A 17,876-nucleotide genomic window follows, 5' to 3' on the forward strand; every position below is an offset into this window, starting at 1 on the left:
TTGTCTTAACAGAGTTGTGCTGGGTATAGTTAGTGTGTGTGTGTGTGTGTGTGTGTGTGTGTGTGTGTGTGTGTGTGTGTGTGTGTGTGTGTGTGTGTGTGTGTGTGTGTGTGTGTGTGTGTGTGTGTGTGTGTGTGTGTGTGTGTGTGTGTGTGTGTGCACAGAGGGGTCAGGGAAGCAACCATGCAGCAGTCTGTTTCTAAAGACGACCCTCTCTGTTTAACAGAGCTTTACAGGTCAGGCATTCCTGACCCGATCACTTCCAGTCCTGGACATCAAATGACACCGGTGTTTTCAGCCTTTTGGTAGAGAGAGACCTGTTATTGTGTTGATTTATATAAATCCCCATTTCTCCACAGTAGAATTGTATCTGTTTTTAAAGCCCCGGGAAAGACAGTGTACATTATTTTTTCTTCTTTTCTGCCCCGCAATTGTTCTGTGTGAGAGACTGTTCCAGGAGCTGGAGTCATGTGCAACTTAGAGGGAACATGGTTTCTATCCTCTTTCGGGATGAAGCTGATTTTGGCTCAGCGGATATGTTCCTACAGACGGAGGTATTTAGGAAACCACCGGGCAGAACAACCCCTGACCTATGACCTCTGGGGGTGGGGGGGCGGCGAAGAGAACGACAGGGGTCAAATAACATCAGGAAGTCTCACCCACAAGGGGCCCACTGTCCTCGTTCTCCTCATCGTAACCCTGACACTGTCCTTCAGAGCCAAGGTCTACGAACAACTCTTAAGTGATTTCAGCTTGTTTCATTGTGATGTGCTGCTGGTATTTAAGAATAGCAATTATTGCTCATTGATTGATTTATTTATTTATTTCTGTACTGGGTTCCGTTCAAAACATCTAATTTCGTTGTTACCCAGAAGTCTCTGCTTTTGAGAACATCCACACTTTCATTTCAGATGGCTTTACTAGGATATCCTAATAAGGTTGCCTTTATAACAGCTCAGTTTTACAGTCACATTAGAGTTCATTGTCTACTACCCCTGTCTAAAGCAAACTCTCCATTTGGTATGATCCAACCTTGTTTTTGGGCAAGCAGGGGAGACTGCTCCAATCGCTGGTATAGAGGGGTGGCTAGACTGGACTGGACTCCCCTCAAAAAGCCTAAAGCTGTACAGTCACCCCACCAGCTTCTGGGCTTGGAATCATAAAGCATCTCAGGATAGGAGTGCAGATCTAGGATCAGGTCCCCCCATCTAGGATCAGGTCCCCCATCTATGTAATCTGATTCATTATGATCTAGGATCAGGTACCCCCCCTCTATGTAATCTGATTCATTATGATCTAGGATCAGGTCCCCCCCATCTATGTAATCTGATTCATTATGATCTAGGATCAGGTCCCCACCCCCCTCTATGTAATCTGATTCATTATGATCTAGGATCAGGCCCCCCATCTATGTAATCTGATTCATTATGATCTAGGATCAGGTACCCCCCTCTATGTAATCTGATTCATTATGATCTAGGATCAGGTCCCCCACCCCCCTCTATGTAATCTGATTCATTATGATCTAGGATCAGGTCCCCACCCCCTCTATGTAATCTGATTCATTATGATCTAGGATCAGGTCCCCCCCATCTATGTAATCTGATTCATTATGATCTAGGATCAGGTCCTCCCCCATCTATGTAATCTGATTCATTATGATCTAGGATCAGGTCCCCCCATCTATGTAATCTGATTCATTATGATCTAGGATCAGGTACCCCCCCCCTCTATGTAATCTGATTCATTATGATCTAGGATCAGGTCCCCCCTCTATGTAATCTGATTCATTATGATCTAGGATCAGGTCCCCCCCTCTATGTAATCTGATTCATTATGATCTAGGATCAGGTTCCCCCCCTCTATGTAATCTGATTCATTATGATCTAGGATCAGGTACCCCCCTCTATGTAATCTGATTCATTATGATCTAGGATCAGGTACCCCCTCTATGTAATCTGATTCATTATGATCTAGGATCAGGTACCCCCTCTATGTAATCTGATTCATTATGATCTAGGATCAGGTCCCCCCCTCTATGTAATCTGATTCATTATGATCTAGGATCAGGTCCCCCCCCTCTATGTAATCTGATTCATTATGATCTAGGATCAGGTCCCCCCCCTCTATGTAATCTGATTCATTATGATCTAGGATCAGGTACCCCCCTCTATGTAATCTGATTCATTATGATCTAGGATCAGGTCCCCCCCTCTATGTAATCTGATTCATTATGATCTAGGATCAGGTTCCCCCTCTATGTAATCTGATTCATTATGATCTAGGATCAGGTCCCCCCATCTATGTAATCTGATTCATTATGATCTATGATCAGGTCCCTCCCCTCTATGTAATCTGATTCATTATGATCTAGGATCAGGTCCCCCACTGTCCTCATATTCGTATGCATTCTGATCTAAAAGTCTAAACTGATCCAAGATCAGCATTCCTACTCTGAAACACTTTTAATAAAAGCCCCTGTTTACAATGGTGGCTGCCCCCCCCCCAACCAAACCACAACAACAACAACAACAACTACAACAACAACAACTACAAGCTGGCTCTGGGTTAGGAGGGCTCCCCTGAAGAAGAAAAGAAAGACATTGGAAGTCTGTGCTGTGATTGGGTAGAAATGGGATAGTCAACATTGTATGGTTTAAAGGAAGCTTTGTCTCCTTCTCTGGTTCTCTGAAACGGCCATGTTGCTTTCGTTGAAGGCTCTTCTCTCTCCCTGCTTTCCCTCCTTTCTTTTCTTTTCCAGGAACATACATTTACCACCATGCAAATCAGGAACAGCTGCTAATTTAAAGTTTTCTCTCTGCTTTCGTTGAATGCACCTCTCTCTCTCTCTCTCTCTCTCTCTCTCTCTCTCTCTCTCTCTCTCTCTCTCTCTCTCTCTCTCTCTCTCTCTCTCTCTCTCTCTCTCTCTTTGTGGGAGCAGGGTTTGGGGTTTTTGGGTGATTGGGTTAGGACTGGGGGAAATGGTTTGGGGTTGTGGTCTGGTTGGGTTAGGACTGGGGTTGTGGTAGGAGGATTTGGGGGTCGTGAGGGGTTGGGTCAGAACTGGGGAAAAGGGTTTGGGGGTTTTGGTGTGGTTGGGTTTAGGGCGTGCGGGACATTTAATTTCAAAGCCTGACAGACTAGGTGTCTCTCTCTCACGGCACAGAGCCCTTTCTACAGCGGATGTTTAAATGAACGCTAATCCGCGTTAAAAAACGCCAGGGTCACTGGTATCACTCTGATAGTGTGTGTATGTCTGTGTGTGGGAGAGGGGTTTCTGCATACTTCACCCGGAAACTTCCATGTTGGCCACTGTGGCAGCAAGCTGTTCTCTGGGTGGTTCTATAGAGAAATCAGTAGCAGTAGTAGTAAAGACATGTATCTGTAACATACCAAAGACATGTATCAGTAACATAATAAAGACATGTATCTGTAACATACTAAAGACATGTATCAGTAACATACTAAAGACACGTATCAGTAACATACTAAAGACCTGTATCAGTAACATACTAAAGACATGTATCAGTAACATACTAAAGACATGTATCAGTAACATACTAAAGACATGTATCAGTAACATACTAAAGACCTGTATCTGTAACATACTAAAGACACGTATCAGTAACATACTAAAGACCTGTATCTGTAACCTACTAAAGACATGTATCAGTAACATACTAAAGACATGTAACATACTAAAGACATGTATCAGCAACACACTAAAGACCTGTATCAGTAACATACTAAAGACCTGTATCAGTGACATACTAAATACCTGTATCTGTAACATACTAAAGACATGTATCTGTAACATACTAAAGACATGTATCAGTAACATACTAAAGACATGTAACATACTAAAGACATGTATCAGCAACACACTAAAGACCTGTATCAGTAACATACTAAAGACCTGTATCAGTGACATACTAAATACCTGTATCTGTAACATACTAAAGACATGTATCTGTAACCTACTAAAGACATGTATCAGTAACATACTAAAGACATGTAACATACTAAAGACATGTATCAGCAACACACTAAAGACCTGTATCAGTAACATACTAAAGACCTGTATCAGTGACATACTAAATACCTGTATCTGTAACATACTAAAGACATGTATCTGTAACATACTAAAGACATGTATCAGTAACATACTAAAGACCTGTATCTGTAACATACTAAAGACATGTATCTGTAACATACTAAAGAAATGTAACACACTAAAGACATGTATCAGTATCATACTAAAGACATGTATCTGTAACATACTAAAGAAATGTAACACACTAAAGACATGTATCAGTAACATACTAAAAACCTGTATCAGTAACATACTAAAGACATGTATCAGTAACATACTAAAGACCTGTATCAGTAACATACTAAAGACATGTATCTGTAACATACTAAAGACATGTAACATACTAAAGACATGTATCAGTAACATACTAAAGACATGTATCTGTATACTAAAGAAATGTAACATAAAGACATGTATCAGTAACATACATGTATCAGTAACATACTAAAGACATGTATCAGTAACATACTAAAGACCTGTATCAGTAACATACTAAAGACATGTATCTGTAACATACTAAAGACATGTAACATACTAAAGACCTGTATCAGTAACATACTATAGACATGTATCAGTAACATACTAAAGACCTGTATCAGTAACATACTAAAGACATGTATCAGTAACATACTAAAGACCTGTATCAGTAACATACTAAAGACCTGTATCAGTAACATACTAAAATCAGACATACTAAAGTATCAGTAACATACTAAAGACATGTATCTGTAACATACTAAAGACATGTAACATACTAAAGACCTGTATCAGTAACATACTATAGACATGTATCAGTAACATACTAAAGACCCGTATCAGTAACATACTAAAGACATGTATCAGTAACATACTAAAGACATGTATCAGTAACATACTAAAGACATGTAATTCCCTCTGGACACGTCTTCAGAATATATCTGAGGAGAAGTGAGGAGCCGTGGTTTGTCTTCTGCCGAAGTCGTTGCCTCTCCTTGTTCGGGCGGTGCTCGGCGTCACCGGCCTTCTTGCCATCATTGATCCATTTTTCATTTTCCATTGGTTTTGTCTTGTCTTCCCACACACCTGTTTTCAATCCCATTCATTACCTGTTGTGTATTTTACCCTCTGTTTCCCCTCATGTCTTTGTCAGAGATTGTTTACCTTTGTATAGGTGGTTGTATAGGTGGTTGTATAGGTGGTTGTATAGGTGGTTGTATAGGTGGTTATATAGGTGGTTATATAGGTGGTTGTATAGGTGGTTGTATAGGTGGTTGTATAGGTGGTTGTATAGGTGGTTATATAGGTGGTTATATAGGTGGTTATATAGGTGGTTATATAGGTGGTTATATAGGTGGTTATATAGGTGGTTGTATAGGTGGTTGTACAGGTGGTTGTATAGGTGGTTGTATAGGTGGTTGTATAGGTGGTCGTATAGGTGGTTGTATAGGTGGTTATATAGGTGGTCATATAGGTGGTTATATAGGTGGTTGTATAGGTGGTTGTATAGGTGGTTGTATAGGTGGTTATATAGATGGTTATATAGGTGGTTATATAGGTGGTTATATAGATGGTTATATAGGTGGTTGTATAGGTGGTTATATAGGTGGTTATATAGATGGTTATATAGGTGGTTATATAGGTGGTTATATAGATGGTTATATAGGTGGTTATATAGGTGGTTATATAGGTGGTTGTATAGGTGGTTGTATAGGTGGTTATATAGGTGGTTATATAGGTGGTTATATAGGTGGTTATATAGGTGGTTGTATAGGTGGTTGTATAGGTGGTTGTATAGGTGGTTATATAGGTGGTTGTATAGGTGGTTATATGGGTGGTTATATAGGTGGTTATATAGGTGGTTATATAGGTGGTTGTATAGGTGGTTGTATAGGTGGTTGTATAGGTGGTTGTATAGGTGGTTGTATAGGTGGTTGTATAGGTGATGGTATAGGTGATGGTATACGACTCTGACAGTGAGAGCTGGTTAGGATCTCTGACCACAAGGCCAATGAGTTGGTTGCAAGGTGAATGCAGATGCTTCTGAAACTGAGAAAAAAATGTGGGAGGAGTCTTGACTTTCAGGAAATGGCAGTTCATGTCAAGTCCACTGAATTTGGACTACCAAATGTCAAAACGCCTATTTTAAACTCACGTCACAATCTCTTCAAAGTAAGTTAGTAAATAAAGTCCAGTTTGTAACACACTCTATGAAATGTGGTTTTTAAATAACGTGTAATCATTGATGTTTGTCCATTATAAAGTGGTTAAAATGAATTCAAATGTAGATGACGGTAATATGATAAACTAAAGAAAATATACGTTTTAATAAAGTTTTAGAAATTGTTATGTTTACTTTTGAAAATAAATATGAAATGGATGTAAAATATGTAATTTTAGCCTTAAAGTGTAAAACGTATGATCACACGGAGAGAAAAAGTGTCCATTTGGGGAAAAATGTAAATCTGTCACTTTCAATGTAACACCCTGCCCAGACATAGCACAGGCATTGGGCGTTCTGGAAATATGGACAATATTTACATCTCCTGTTCATACCAATCAATAAACTCCTCAGTCCGTCAGTCAGTCAGCAGCAAGGTTGAAAGAAAACAGTCAGTCAGTAGCTAGCTAGCTAGGTTGAAGAAAAACAGTCAGTCAGTCAGTAGCTAGCTAGGTTGAAGTAGAACAGTCAGTCAGTAGCTAGTTAGCTAGGTTGAAGGAAAACAGTCAGTCAGTAGCTAGTTAGCTAGGTTGAAGGAAAACAGTCAATCAGTAGCTAGTTAGCTAGGTTGAAAGAAAACAGTCAGTCAGTCAGCAGCTAGGTAGGTTGAAAGAAAACAGTCAGTCAGTCAGCAGCTAGGTAGGTTGAAAGAAAACAGTCAGTCAGTCAGCAGCTAGGTAGGTTGAAGGAAAACAGTCAATCAGTAGCTAGTTAGCTAGGTTGAAGGAAAACAGTCAATCAGTAGCTAGTTAGCTAGGTTGAAAGAAAACAGTCAGTCAGTCAGCAGCTAGGTAGGTTGAAAGAAAACAGTCAGTCAGTCAGCAGCTAGGTAGGTTGAAAGAAAACAGTCAGTCAGTAGCTATGTTGGTTGAAAGAAAACAGTCAGTCAGACAGCAGCTAGGTAGGTTGAAAGAAAACAGTCAGTCAGTCAGCAGCTAGGTAGGTTGAAAGAAAACAGTCAGTCAGTCAGCAGCTAGGTAGGTTGAAAGAAAACAGTCAGTCAGTAGCTATGTTGGTTGAAAGAAAACAGTCAGTCAGCAGCTAAGTAGGTTGAAGGAAAACAGTCAGTCAGTCAGTAGCTATGTAGGTTGAAAGAAAACAGTCAGTCAGTCAGCAGCTAGGTAGGTTGAAAGAAAACAGTCAGTCAGTCAGCAGCTAGGTAGGTTGAAGGAAAACAGTCAGTCAGCAGCTAGGTAGGTTGAAGTAAAAAAAACAGTTGGTTTCCTTCCAGGTTGTTGTGTGTGAGGGGGAACTCCATGCTGAGTCCTAAATGGCACCCTATTCCCTGTAAAGGCCAGGGTCCTGGTCAAAAGTAGTGCACACTATAGGGAATAGGGCTCTGGTCAAAAGTAGTGCACACTATAGGGAATAGGGCTCTGGTCAAAAGTAGTGCACACTATAGGGAATAGGGCTCTGGTCTAAAGTAGTGTACTATATAGGGAATAGGGCTCTGGTCAAAAGTAGTGCACACTATAGGGAATAGGGCTCTGGTCAAAAGTAGTGTACTATATAGGGAATAGGGCTCTGGTCAAAAGTAGTGCACTATATAGGGAATAGGGCTCTGGTCAAAAGTAGTGCACTATATAGGGAATAGGGCTCTGGTCTAAAGTAGTGCACTATATAGGGAATAGGGCTCTGGTCTAAAGTAGTGCACTATATAGGGAATAGGGCTCTGGTCTAAAGTAGTGCACTATATAGAGAATAGGGCTCTGGTCTAAAGTAGTGCACTATATAGGGAATAGGGCTCTGGTCTAAAGTAGTGCACTATATAGGGAATAGGGCTCTGGTCTAAAGTAGTGCACTATATAGGGAATAGGGCTCTGGTCTAAAGTAGTGCACTATATAGGGAATAGGGCTCTGGTCTAAAGTAGTGCACTATATAGGGAATAGGGCTCTGGTCTAAAGTAGTGTACTATATAGGGAATAGGGTTCTGGTCTAAAGTAGTGTACTATACAGGGAATAGGGCTCTGGTCTATAGTAGTGTACTATATAGGGAATAGGGCTCTGGTCTATAGTAGTGTACTATATAGGGAATAGGGCTCTGGTCTATAGTAGTACACTATATAGGGAATAGGGCTCTGGTCTATAGTAGTGCACTATATATAGGAATAGGGCTCTGGTCTATAGTAGTGCACTATATAGGGAATAGGGCTCTGGTCTATAGTAGTGTACTATATAGGGAATAGGGCTCCGGTCTAAAGTAGTGTACTATATAGGGAATAGGGCTCTGGTCTATAGTAGTGTACTATATAAGGAATAGGGCTCTGGTCTATAGTAGTGTACTATATAGGGAATAGGGCTCTGGTCTATAGTAGTGTACTATATAGGGAATAGGGCTCTGGTCTATAGTAGTGCACTATATAGGGAATAGGGCTCTGGTCTATAGTAGTGTACTATATAGGGAATAGGGCTCTGGTCTATAGTAGTGCACTATATAGGGAATAGGGCTCTGGTCTATAGTAGTGTACTATATAGGGAATAGGGCTCTGGTCTAAAGTAGTGTACTATATAGGGAATAGGGCTCTGGTCTATAGTAGTGTACTATATAGGGAATAGGGCTCTGGTCTATAGTAGTGTACTATATAGGGAATAGGGCTCTTCTATAGTAGTGTACTATATAGGGAATAGGGCTCTGGTCTATAGTAGTGCACTATATAGGGAATAGGGCCCTGGTCTAAAGTAGTGTACTATATAGGGAATAGGGCTCTGGTCTATAGTAGTGCACTATATAGGGAATAGGGCCATGGTCTAAAGTAGTGCACTATATAGGGAATAGGGCCCTGGTCTAAAGTAGTGCACTATATAGGGAATAGGGCCCTGGTCTAAAGTAGTGCACTATATAGGGAATAGGGCCCTGGTCTAAAGTAGTGTACTATATAGGGAATTAGAGTGCCATTTGGGACGTATCCCATTTCCCCAGCCATGTGGCAGGCAGCAATTCCACCTATTTCCTATAACACTCTAAACATAAACTACAGTGAATAAATAGACTGAGTTATAGGTAGGACAAAATGGGCGCCCCTGTTTTGGCTGAGCCCACAGTGTCTGGGTGCAATAAACCGCACGTTTGTGAGTTTTTCCTCGAAGTCTGAATGTTTTTCCAAGAGCAGAAATATTTCCATGCTGCTGAGACGTTCTCCTGGAATACTCACATAGATGCTTTTCTCTCTCCCTCCTCTCTCCTCTCTCTCTCTCTCTCCCCTCTCTCTCTCTCTCTCCTCTCTCTCTCTCTCTCTCTCTCTCTCTCTCTCTCTCTCTCTCTCTCTCTCTCTCTCTCTCTCTCTCTCTCTCTCTCTCTCTCTCTCTCTCTCTCCTCTCTCTCTCTCTCTCTCTCTCTCTCTCTCTCTCTCTCTCTCTCTCTCTCTCTCTCTCTCTCTCTCTCTGGTCCCTCTCTCTCCCTCTCTCTCACACACTATCTCTCTCCCTCTCATCTCATACAGATGGACTTCTCTTGTTCACACACAGAGAGACTACAGAGAGAGAGAGCACAGATAGAGAGCATAGAGACCACAGAGAGAGAGCACAGAGAGAGAGCACAGAGAGAGAGCACAGAGAGACCACAGAGACAACACAGAGAGACCACAGGGAGAGACCACAGAGAGACCACAGAGACAGCACAGAGAGACCACAGGGAGAGACCACAGAGAGACCACAGAGACAGCACAGAGAGACCACAGAGAGACCATAGGGAGAGCACAGAGAGAGCACAGAGAGACCACAGGGAGAGACCATAGGGAGAGCACAGAGAGACCACAGAGACAGCACAGAGAGACCACAGAGAGACCATAGGGAGAGACCACAGAGAGACCACAGAGACAGCACAGAGACAGCACAGAGAGACCACAGAGACAGCACAGAGAGAGCACAGAGAGACCACAGAGACAGCACAGAGAGCGCACAGAGAGACCACAGAGAGAGTTGGGGTGTGGGTGTTTGTTGTGTTTTGGGGTGTGGGTGTTTGTTGTGTTTTGGGGTGTGGGTGTTTGTTGTGTTTTGGGGTGTGGGTGTTTGTGTTCTTGTCAGACAAGAAACCTTGAGGAGAAGCTTAACGCTCCACTGCACATTTCCGACAAGCCCAAAACGATCCAGCACCAACAGCTGCTCTATGAGGTGGAGGTCTTAAAAACGGGTGGACCCAATTAACCTCTGACCTGGGACCAATGGGGTTTGGGTCTGAAATTTAAACTTTACCCAAGGGTCTGGTCCAGTTGTATTTTTGTACCTGGGTCTCTGGAAAGGATGTAACGATTCACTGATGCGCATCGGTCCCGATTCAAAATGTTTAAGATTAGACTGCGTTGGTCCGCGAGCCAAACGGAAATCGCTAATTCACTTTTTAATTAAAACGTTTATTTTTTTTACCCCCTTTTTCGTAGAATCCAATCGTTATCAGTTACTGTCTTGTCTCATCGCTACAACTCCCGTACGGGCTCGGGTGTCACGTTCTGACCATAGTTCTTTTGTGTTTTCTTTGTTTTAGTGTTGGTCAGGACGCTGAGTGGGCATTCTATGTTGTGTGTCTGGTTTGTCTATTTCTATGTTTGGGCCTGATATTGTTCTCAATCAGAGGCAGGTGTTAGTCATTGTCTCTGATTGGGAACCATATTTAGGTAGCCTGTTTTTGTGTTGGTTTTTGTGGGTGGTTGTCTTCTGTCTTCGTGTCGTTGCACCAAGACAGAACTGTTTCGTTTTTTCACATTTGTTGTTTTTGTATTTTGTAGTGTTCACGTTTATCGTCTTTATTAAACATGACGAACACGAACCACGATGCGTTTTGGTCCTTTCCTTCGTCAACAGAAGAAAGCCGTTACATCGGGAGAGGTGAAAGGTCGAGAGCCATGCGTCCTCCGAAAACACAACCCAACCCAATGCCGCACTACTTCTTAACACAGCGTTTGTTGCTCAAACTACTTTTTTTTCCCGACTTTCTGAAAATACCTAAAATCTACTGTGACGACTGAGGCGTCCTCTCCTTCAGTGACAAACTAAGCATGTAACTGTGTAGACAGTCATCGATCTACAGGTCATTTAGCATGAATATCATTAGCCTGGTCAAACTGAGCACTGTGCCCAGCTTGGCACATTGGTATGTGACAGTCATCAGGAATCGTATAAGTCTTTACTCATTTAGCCAAACAACTCTAGGGAATATCATTTAGCCTGGTCAAACTGAGCACTGTGCCCAGCTTGGCACATTGGTATGAATGGATTCGGGAGACAGGCGCAGGAATGCGTAATAGTTATTTCTTTAAATTTAGCCCAAATTACAGCATGCCGTGTAAAGGCACAGGGACGAAGACCAAACAAACACGTAACAAAAACACAGGGTAGAAACCCAAAACAAAAGAGCGAGGAGAACCTGGAATAAATAACACACGATGATTAACACTACGGGACGAGACCCGTAATCATCTGTGCACTCCACAATGGCACGAAAGCCCAAACCACACAGCGCAGGTACTCACACGCACAGTGATTAACACTACGGGATGAGACCCGTAATCATCTGTGCACTCCACAATGGCACGAAAGCCCAAACCACACAGCGCAGGTACTCACACCCAGTGATTAACCACGGGACGAGACCCGTAATCATCTGTGCACTCCACTGGCACGAAAGCCCAAACCACACAGCGCACTCACACGCACAGTGATTAACACTACGGGACGAGACCCGTAATCATCTGTGCACTCCACAATGGCACGAAAGCCCAAACCACACAGCGCACGTACTCACACGCACAGTGATTAACACACTCCACAATGGTACAGCCCAAACCACACAGCGCACGTACTCACACGCACAGTGATGAGACCCGTAATCATCTGTGCACTCCACAATGGCACGAAAGCCCAAACCACACAGCGCACGTACTCACACGCACAGTGATTAACACTACGGGACGAGACCTGTAATCATCTGTGCACTCCACAATGGCACGAAAGCCCAAACCACACAGCGCAGGTACTCACACGCACAGTTATTAACACTACGGGACGAGACCTGTAATCATCTGTGCACTCCACAATGGCACGAAAGCCCAAACCACACAGCGCAGGTACTCACACGCACCAACGGGACAATAAACGACAAGACCACGGAAACCCAAAAGGCACATAAACACAAATACTAATCAGCTGGAGTACGAGGACAGGTGATGAACGTTCCGGAGGGATCCGTGACAACGGCTTCGCTTGCTGACCAATGAGAGGCCTTGTTCCTGATCTTGACACCTTCAGTGTGGGACGAGACCTGTAATCATGATGAAAGTTCCGGAGGGTGTGGGTGGGATCCGTGACAAGCTTGCTGACCAATGAGAGGCCTTGTTCCTGATCTTGACACCTTCAGTGTGGGACGAGACCTGTAATCATGATGAAAGTTCCGGAGGGTGTGGGTGGGATCCGTGACAACGGCTTCGCTTGCTGACCAATGAGAGGTAGGTTGGCCTTGTACCTGATCTTGACACCTTCAGTATTAACATTACTTGACCGGAACGAGGCGTTACTAGTTGAGGGACATCCTGTGTCATTTGGTTATAAACTCAGCAACAAAAAAGAAAGAAACGTCTCTTTTTCAGGATCCTGTCTGTCAAAGATCATTCGTAAAAATACAAATAACTTCACAGATCTTCATTGTAAAGGGTTTAAACACTGTTTCCCATGCTTGTTCAATTAACAAATTAATTAATTAATTAATGAACATGCACCTGTGGAACGGTCGTTAAGACACTAACAGCTTACAAACGGTAGGCAATTAAGGTCACAGTTATGAAAACTTAGGACACTAAAGAGACCTTTCTACTGACTCTGAAAAACACCAAAAGAAAGATGCACAGGGTCCCTGCTCATCTGCGTGAATGTGCCTTAGGCATGCTGCAAGGGGTGCATGAGGACTGCAGATGTGGCCAGAGCAATAAATTGCAATGTCCGTACTGTGAGACGCCTAAGACAGTGCTACAGGGAGACAGGGCGGATAGCTGATCATCCTTGCAGTGGCAGACCATGTGTAACAACACCTGAACAGGATGACACCTGCAGGACATTACATTACATTTACATTTAAGTCATTTAGCAGACGCTCTTATCCAGAGCGACTTACAAATTGGTGCATTCACCTTATGACATCCAGTAGAACAGTCACTTTACAATAGTGCATCTAAATCTTAAAGGGGGGTGAGAAGGATTACTTATCCTGTCCTAGGTATTCCTTAAAAGGTGGGGTTTCAGGTGTCTCCGGAAGGTGGTGATTGATTCCGCTGTCCTGGCGTCGTGAGGGAGTTTGTTCCACCATTGGGGGCCAGAGCAGCGAACAGTTTTGACTGGGCTGAGCGGGAACTGTACTTCCTCAGTGGTAGGGAGGCGAGCAGGCCAGAGGTGGATGAACGCAGTGCCCTTGTTTGGGTGTAGGGCCTGATCAGAGCCTGGAGGTACTGAGGTGCCGTTCCCCTCACAGCTCCGTAGGCAAGCACCATGGTCTTGTAGTGGATGCGAGCTTCAACTGGAAGCCAGTGGAGAGAACGGAGGAGCGGGGTGACGTGAGAGAACTTGGGAAGGTTGAACACCAGACGGGCTGCGGCGTTCTGGATGAGTTGTAGGGGTTTAATGGCACAGGCAGGGAGCCCAGCCAACAGCGAGTTGCAGTAATCCAGACGGGAGATGACAAGTGCCTGGATTAGGACCTGCGCCGCTTCCTGTGTGAGGCAGGGTCGTACTCTGCGGATGTTGTAGAGCATGAACCTACAGGAATGGGCCACCGCCTTGATGTTAGTTGAGAACGACAGAGTGTTGTCCAGGATCACGCCAAGGTTCTTAGCGCTCTGGGAGGAGGACACAATGGAGTTGTCAACCATGATGGCGAGATCATGGAACGGGCAGTCCTTCCCCGGGAGGAAGAGCAGCTCCGTCTTGCCGAGGTTCAGCTTGAGGTGGTGATCCGTCATCCACACTGATATGTCTGCCAGACATGCAGAGATGCGATTCGCCACCGGGTCATCAGAAGGGGAAAGGAGAAGATTAATTGTGTGTCGTCTGCATAGCAATGATAGGAGAGACCATGTGAGGTTATGACAGAGCCAAGTGACTTGGTGTATAGCGAGAATAGGAGAGGGCCTAGAACAGAGCCCTGGGGGACACCAGTGGTGAGAGCGCGTGGTGAGGAGACAGATTCTCGCCACGCCACCTGGTAGGAGCGACCTGTCAGGTAGGACGCAATCCAAGCGTGGGCCGCGCCGGAGATGCCCAACTCGGAGAGGGTGGAGAGGAGGATCTGATGGTTCACAGTATCGAAGGCAGCCGATAGGTCTAGAAGGATGAGAGCAGAGGAGAGAGAGTTAGCTTTAGCAGTGCGGAGCGCCTCCGTGATACAGAGAAGAGCAGTCTCAGTTGAATGACTAGTCTTGAAACCTGACTGATTTGGATCAAGAAGGTCATTCAGAGAGAGATAGCGGGAGAGCTGGCCAAGGACGGCACGTTCAAGAGTTTTGGAGAGAAAAGAAAGAAGGGATACTGGTCTGTAGTTGTTGACATCGGAGGGATCGAGTGTAGGTTTTTTCAGAAGGGGTGCAACTCTCGCTCTCTTGAAGACGGAAGGGACGTAGCCAGCGGTCAGGGATGAGTTGATGAGCGAGGTGAGGTAAGGGAGAAGGTCTCCGGAAATGGTCTGGAGAAGAGAGGAGGGGATAGGGTCAAGCGGGCAGGTTGTTGGGCGGCCGGCCGTCACAAGACGCGAGATTTCATCTGGAGAGAGAGGGAGAAAGAGGTCAGAGCACAGGGTAGGGCAGTGTGAGCAGAACCAGCGGTGCCGTTTGACTTAGCAAACGAGGATCGGATGTCGTCGACCTTCTTTTCAAAATGGTTGACGAAGTCATCTGCAGAGAGGGAGGAGGGGGGATTCAGGAGGGAGGAGAAGGTGGCAAAGAGCTTCCTAGGGTTAGAGGCAGATGCTTGGAATTTAGAGTGGTAGAAAATGGCTTTAGCAGCAGAGACAGAGGAGGAAAATGTAGAGAGGAGGGAGTGAAAGGATGCCAGGTCCGCAGGGAGGCGAGTTTTCCTCCATTTCCGCTCGGCTGCCCGGAGCCCTGTTCTGTGAGCTCGCAATGAGTCGTCGAGCCACGGGGCGGGAGGGGAGGACCGAGCCGGCCTGGAGGATAGGGGACATAGAGAGTCAAAGGATGCAGAAAGGGAGGAAAGGAGGGTTGAGGAGGCAGAATCAGGAGATAGGTTGGAGAAGGTTTGAGCAGAGGGAAGAGATGATAGGATGGAAGAGGAGAGAGTAGCGGGGGAGAGAGAGCGAAGGTTGGGACGGCGAGATACCATCCGAGTAGGGGCAGTGTGGGAGGTGTTGGATGAGAGCGAGAGGGAAAAGGATACAAGGTAGTGGTCGGAGACTTGGAGGGGAGTTGCAATGAGGTTAGTGGAAGAACAGCATCTAGTAAAGATGAGGTCGAGCGTATTGCCTGCCTTGTGAGTAGGGGGGGAAGGTGAGAGGGTGAGGTCAAAAGAGGAGAGGAGTGGAAAGAAGGAGGCAGAGAGGAATGAGTCAAAGGTAGACGTGGGGAGGTTAAAGTCGCCCAGCACTGTGAGAGGTGAGCCTTCCTCAGGAAAGGAGCTTATCAAGGCATCAAGCTCATTGATGACTCTCCGAGGAACCTGGAGGGCGATAAATGATAAGGATGTTAAGCTTGAAAGGGCTGGTAACTGTGACAGCATGGAATTCAAAGGAGGCGATAGACAGATGGGTAAGGGGAGAAAGAGAGAATGACCACTTGGGAGAGATGAGGATCCCGGTGCCACCACCCCGCTGACCAGAAGCTCTCGTACAGGATGGCAACAACAACTGCCCAAGTTACACCAGGAACGCACAATCCCTCCATCAGTGCTCAGACTGTCCGCATAGACTGAGACAGGCTGGACTGAGGGCTTGTAGGCCTGTTGTAAGGCAGGTCCTCACCAGACATCACCGGCAACAACGTCGCCTATGGGCACAAACCCACCGTCGCTGGACCAGACAGGACTGGCAAAAAGTGTTCTTCACTGACGAGTTGCGGTTTTGTCTCACCAGGGGTGATGGTTGGATTCGCGTTTATTGTTGAAGGAATGAGCGTTACACCGAGGCCTGTACTCTGGAGTGGGATCGATTTGGAGGTGGAGGGTCTGTCATGGTCTGAGGCGGTGTGTCACAGCATCATCGGACTGAGCTTGTTGTCATTGCAGGCAATCTCAACGCTGAGTGTTTCAGGGAAGACATCCTGCTCCCTCATGTGGTACCCTTCCTGCAGGCTCATCCTGACATGACCCTCCCTCATGTGGTACCCTTCCTGCAGGCTCATCCTGACATGACCCTCCGTCATGTGGTACCCTTCCTGCAGGCTCATCCTGACATGACCCTCCCTCATGTGGTACCCTTCCTGCAGGCTCATCCTAACATGACCCTCCAGCATGACAATGCCACCAACCAAAACCATGACAACAAGCCATACTGCACTTTCTTTACGTGATTTCCTGCAAGATAGGAATGTCAGTGTTCTGCCATGGCCAGCGAAGAGCTCGGATCTCAATCCCATTGAGAACATTTGGGACCTATTGGATCGGAGGGTGAGGGCAAGGGCCATTCCCCCCCAGAAATGTCAGGGAACTTGCAGGTGCCTTGGTGGAAGAGTGGGGTAACCTCTCACAACAATAACTGGCAAATCTGGTGCAGTCAATGAGGAGGAGATGCACTGCAGTATTTAATGCAGCTGGTGGCCACACCAGATACTGACTGTTACTTTTGATTTTGACCCTCCTTTGATCAGGGACACATTATTCCATTTCTGTTAGTCACATGTCTGTGGAACTTGTTCAGTTTATGTCTCAGTTGTTGAAACTTGTTATGTTCATACAAATATTTACACGTGTTAAGTTTGCTGAAAATAAACACAGTTGACAGTGAGAGGACGTTTCTTTTTTTGCTGAGTTCAGTTATCTATGAGCTGTTGAAAATGGTGTTTTACCTGAAACAAAAGTCAACTACCAGAGACAAAACACTCATCTGACGAACGGGACCTACAATAGATTTGATTTTGATTGTTCAGGTTTCACCATCAGCAAAAGTCATTTAAAAATAAAAAAATGTAAATTGATAATTTCATCACTTTGTGAGGTGCACTGTTCGGCCAAGGAGGGAAGAGGAAAGAAGATCTCTCACATTTACCAAACGGTCCATTTGTTTTTGAGATGTGGTGCAATCCAAAGATGTGGATATATATATTCATGTCGTTGCTCATTTGTAAACAATAAATATTCACAGATTACCAGCTCAAACACTTCATCTGCTAAAATGACAAATTAATTAGTGGATGAGGCTAATTTCAGAACCAAAGTGAGCTGGACAAAAAAAAAACAAAGGCTACATTACCTCCCTAATCTCTCCTACAGCTCTAATCTGGTAGTGGGTTGGTAGATGTCTCTCCTACAGCTCTAATCTGGTAGTGGGTTGGTAGATGTCTCTCCTACAGCTCTAATCTGGTAGTGGGGTGGTAGATGTCTCTCCTACAGCTCTAATCTGGTAGTGGGGTGGTAGATGTCTCTCCTACAGCTCTAATCTG

Source organism: Oncorhynchus gorbuscha, unplaced genomic scaffold (genome assembly GCF_021184085.1).
Source record: "Oncorhynchus gorbuscha isolate QuinsamMale2020 ecotype Even-year unplaced genomic scaffold, OgorEven_v1.0 Un_scaffold_770, whole genome shotgun sequence".
Classification (NCBI taxonomy): domain Eukaryota; kingdom Metazoa; phylum Chordata; class Actinopteri; order Salmoniformes; family Salmonidae; genus Oncorhynchus; species Oncorhynchus gorbuscha.